We start from the raw sequence: 5,625 nt of genomic DNA on the forward strand, positions 1-5,625 counted from the left end.
TGTGTTTTTTTTTCCACTCTGCCTGTGAGTCAAGGAGATGAAATGCTGTTTTGAAAGCACAAGTATATGCATCCACTAGAAACCTCCTACGATGTTCAGACATTTTATGAAAGATTTTTGGGAGGAACCGCAAACAAAAGAGAAGCCAAGGGAGGAAAGAGTAGGTGCACAGGCTCTGCATCTGGCTCACATCGCTGTGGACGTGGGGGCTGGATGGTGTGTCCTCTCCTTTCTAGAACACCGTAGAGAAGTAAGAAAACACACAACAGCTACAAGTTCAGAGTGTTACAAAGTTATTCTGCCTGAGACGACAATGCTTTGGCTGGGGGGTGAGGTGTTGAATACGACGATTCTCTGCAAGGACACGTCCTCCTGTCCATCCCCGGTGCCTTCACTAAACTTTGTGCAGTCTGATGGTTCTGAATCTAAAAGATGGGATGGGGCAATGCCAATACGTGCTCAGGCTTCATGTTGCCTGCGTAGACACATCGTGTTGGTTTATGAGGGTACATGGAATCCTATGGTTTGTGGCAGTTTGAGCAAAAGGGCACATCAAGGGATTGTGGGGCGCAACCCCAGGCGGCACTGGGCACGTGGGCTGTGGTGTGATTGGTGCCCCTGGAGCACTATAGCAAAGATGCCCTGGGACAGACTGTCTGTTTTTTCACTGATGGTTTGTCCTCTGTGCCTAGAACACTGCCTGGAATATATTAGGTGCTCAATAAATTTTTAAAAGTTGCTAATCTGCCACCAGGAGATTGAGCTTGTTGGTAATCCGAGTACCTCCATAAAACGAACTTTTGAGTCATTCTCCCAGCAGCCAGGGGTGCAGGGATAAAGAAAGTACCATCCTGCTCTCAGGAAGCTACACTTTAATGAGAAAAACACATCTACAGGAGTTGTGTAAACACAGGGGGAGCACAGAGGAAAGTCAGGAAAGGTTTCACATAGCAGATGATCTGACCGAAGCACATTTAACAGTCTGCAGTCCCAGATAGCACAGGAAACAGTGCCAATGTCTGATCTCTACCATTCCCTACATTTTCAGGAAGAGGGGGAGAGAGCAACTTCAGATCCATTAGAACCTTTATTAGTTTTTTTTTATATATATAAATTTATTTATTTTATTTATTTACTTTTGGCTCTGCTGGGTCTTCATTGCTGCACATGGGTTTTCTCTAGTTGCGGTGAGCGGGGGCTACTCTTCGTTGCAGTGCACGGGCTTCTCATTGCGGTGGCTTCTCTTGTTGCGGAGCACGGGCTCTAGGGCATGCGGGCTCAGTAGTTGTGGCTCACAGGCTCTAAAGCGCAGGCTCAGTACTTGTGGCGCACAGGCTTAGTTGCTCCGCGGCATGTGGGATCTTCCCGGACCAGGGCTTGAACCCTTGTCCCCTGCATTGGCAGGCGGATTCTTAACCACTGCACCACCTGGGAAGCCAGAACCTTTACTAGTTTTGAATAGTAGAAACTAACATAATCTTCCTGGGTATCTCATTCAAACATAACAAGTTCTCTCTCTGAAAAATTCTTCCTTCAGATATTGGCCTCATGCTAAAGAGTCAGGCAATCCTAGGTGGACACTTATTAGCTGGGTAGCCTTGAGAACATGACTTATCATGTGTGGTGATCCCTTAAGTCTAAAATGGCGTAGTATACGTCAAATGCCCATAAATGCCATCCCCTCTCTCATGGTCCCCTCCTGAAGGTACACTTGGCATGCTGACGTTTTTGTAAACAACCTACTTGGAGAACGGTTGGTAGCCATCACAAGTGCTGCAAAGATTCTTAGATGGCTGATAGTTTGCCTCTCAATCTTCTCAAACCTAAACAATAGCAACACTGTTTCATTTGGAAGAGCTTCCTGAGGGAGGAATGGAGTGAGAGAATGGAGTGAGACTCGAAAACATCCAGCTGGAATATCAATGGTTCACCTTTATCTTTTTCAGATGAGGAGACTCTTAATACTATCCAGGACCACATCAACCACTACCAACTGATAAGGTAAATTTTTGTAACCAGCAGTGCCCTTTAGGCATTTCATTTTCAACAATAGTAAGGCAGATGAACTCTTTCACAGACTATTTTAAAAATTAAACATATTCGATACATTTATTTTCTCATGACTCCTAATTATATCTTCATTTTAAAAGTTCTTGACTACTATGTCTAATCTCACTTTAGGAACAATTAAAAATTTGCTGGAAAGAGTTTCAGGAAAGTATGTTTGAAGGAAACCCTTGAAAGATGTTCAGCAATCTCCATTATTCACGTAAGCAGCGGCAAGAAGAAAACTCAGATCGGTGATATTTTTAGTTGATTCCTGAGTCTCATTTATAGCAATTTAGTTGAACTTATTTCCGCTTTCTTCCTTAGAAGACCTTTCTCATGGCTGCTAAGTAATATATTCCGTTTCTTAGTCTGCTGGTTGTGTTATTAATTGTCATCAATACCCTCCCTCTCCCCCCAATAAAACAGGATAGGGAAAGAAATGAGAACCTTATGTAATTAGATCCTAGTTAATACATTGACTCAATAGCTGAGCTATGACTAATTCTACACTTAATTTTAGATTATCCATCCATAGATAATGCATAAGGCAAAAATTATAGAGCATTAACTGTGTGACATCTGCTTTAGTAAGTACTGAGAAGACATTTTTTTCACTACTGTATCTATCCTCAACACCTGGGACAGCATATAGTACATTGTGGGGTCTCAATAAATGTTTGTTGACTGAATAAAAGAATAAAGAAAGGACAGCATGGATCTTTCCATGTGGTCACAGTCTAGTGGGGAAATTGACATGTACACCATTAATTAAATAACTCACTGCCCATCGTGGTCTCTTTCCACCCCCTCTTCTTGATCTCCAGACTTTCTTTCAGCCACTTATAAAGACTTTTAAATTCCAGAGTAAAATGGAAAAAAGATTTAAAGTAAAAGAGGCTTGGCTTTAATTTGCAGTTTCACTACTAGCTGTGTGACTTCAGACAAATTATTTACCAATGTTAATCTTTAGTCTTTGATTTATCAAATGGAGTAATAGTACTTGCCACGTAGAGGCAGTCTGGAGAATTAAGTGACATTGTATAAAACCTTTAGCCAGGGTGTGTCACACAGTAATTACTTAAGGAACTGAACTGCCCATATTGATCCTTCTCTTTCTTCCTCTTTGGCTTCCTCTCCCAGGCTGCATTCAGCTTTCCTAGGGACCACTGTCTTGCTAGTCACCCTAAGCATGTGGTTCCCCACCATGGCTGACTTCAGAAGCACTGGGCTTAGCCCGGACCTATAGAATTAGGTTCTTTTTTTTTTTTTTTTAACATCTTTATTGGAGTATAATTGCTTTACAATGGTGTGTCAGTTTCTGCTTTATAACAAAGTGAATCAGTTATACATATACATATGTTACCATATGTCTTCCCTCTTGCATCTCCCTCCCGCCCTCCCTATCCCACCCCTCTAGGTGGTCACAAAGCACCAAGCTGATCTCCCTGTGCTATGCAGCTGCTTTCCACTAACTATCTATTTTACGTTTGGTAGTGTATATATGTCCATGCCACTCTGTCTCTTTGTCACATCTTACCCTTCCCCCTCCCCATATCCTCAAGTCCATTCTCTAGTAGGTTAGAATTAGGTTCTTTTGAGCAGGTCTCAAAACCCCCTGGAGGCTCACCCTCACCCCCAGCTGATTGATCAGCTGTGTTTGGGGAACCACTGCTCTCCATCAATCGAGTGTTCCTCAGGGCAGTGGTTCTCAAACTTGAGTGTGCTTCAGAATTACCTGGAGGGCTTGTTAAACTATAAATTGCTGGGTCTCACCCCCAGAGTTTCTGATTCAGTAGGGCTGGAGTGTGGCCTGAGAATCTGCATTTCCAACAGGCTGCCAGGGGATACAGAGGCTTCTGATGCAGGGACCACGCTTCGAGGTCTTGTTACTGAAAGTGTGGCCTGATGACCAGTAGCATCGGCATCTCCAGGGAGCACCTTAAAAATGCACATCCTCACGCCCCATCTCAGATTGACTTTGACATTAAGTTCTGAGAAGCACAGATTAAGGGAAGAGCTCTTAAAATGCAGGTTCTTGGACTCCATATACTAGTGATTTTGTTAGAGCCCAGGAATCTGCATTTTAATAAGCTCCCCAGGTCACTGGGATGCATGCCATTCCTGAACCACACCCAGAAAAGCACTGCTCAAGAGGTTTGCTGCAGCAGTTTGTTAGCTGCAGAATCAGTCACAGTGCTTGCTACTGAGTATGCCACATGAGCCTGGCCAGCTTTGCTAGTTGTCTTGCTGTAGCAAGGATCCTACCAACCAGGCAATCACATTGCACTGATTTTTTTTCTAGGTGTCAGTCAAAGAGATTATCTGTGCTTCCCAGCAATCTAATCATGACCTGTTAGAATAAGATAAGGATTAAAATGGATTCATTATGAAGACAGATGTGTCTAGAGAAGAATGTCCGAAATCATTACTTATACCCATTAGTCAAGGCTGTTTTGATTCTAAGTAACAGAAACCCACCGTCTCTGGCATGCACACACACAAAATGAAAGGAGAGTCTTCTGGAAAGAGACAAGGTATCTAACAAAAACAAGAGAAGGCAGTACAATTGGACATCATCTCTTGATGGTCCAGAATTGAGATTATTCTCTGTGGCAGACTGTATTTTCCAAAAGGGCCACACCAATAGTTTATACCCCACATGCTCTTCCTGAACCTTACCATTCCTACGCCAAGAGTTGGAATCTATGACCCCTTCTTTTGAAACTTCATAGGCTTTTGTGACTGCCCAACTAATAGGGGACCATCGTGGAAGAGTGCCATGACTTGGGAAGCAAAGCCATGTCATAGAAGGTGATGTGACTTCCACCTGTCTGTCTCTCATGGAATTTGCCCTTATGACCCTGAGCCTCAGTGTAAGAAGTCCAGGTCTCCTGAAGCTGCTTATGTGGGAAAGACCACTCAGAAAGGCCACATGAAGATAGAGATGCCCAAGGAACCCCATCTGTTCCAGCCCGTAGCTGTTTGAGGCTTCCCAACCCAGGAACCAGACATGTGAGACCGAAGTCATCAAAATGATCCCACAGGTACTGTCTGACTGCAACCACATGAGAGACTCCAAGTGAGGTAGGAGCTAGATGGGCCCCTGGGCCAGGCAGCTGGTGTTTGTCAAGTGGAATAAAATTGAAGCTTTGTTCTCACCCAGGCACTCCAAAGACAAAGCTAGTGGCAGAAGCTGAGCTCTGCTAAGGTAAAGAGATAAGGTGCCCACTCCTGAGGTCAAGGAAAACTTCCCTGTCTGCACATGAGCAGGAAAGCTCCTTGGGGGTTAAAATGAGGGAGCGCCACCCCATAATGTGTGATTCCAAGTCCACCCCACAGGCCTCTGGGCTGGAATCCCTGTTAGAAAAAAGTTGCTCACGCCTCTTGGGGAGGGTCCTAGGACCAGACAGGTGTGAAAAAAGAAACAAGATAACTGGTTAAGTGTAAACAAAGACCTGGAAGGACTGTCCTATAGAAGTGATTTAAATCACCTCTTCATGCGCTTCTCATTCAGGACGCCTGCACTCCTCTCCGAGTGTGTATTTCTGCTTTAAATAAATAAACTGCTTCTCTCTA

This window comes from Balaenoptera ricei, chromosome 7, assembly GCF_028023285.1.
Source record: "Balaenoptera ricei isolate mBalRic1 chromosome 7, mBalRic1.hap2, whole genome shotgun sequence".
NCBI lineage: Eukaryota > Metazoa > Chordata > Mammalia > Artiodactyla > Balaenopteridae > Balaenoptera > Balaenoptera ricei.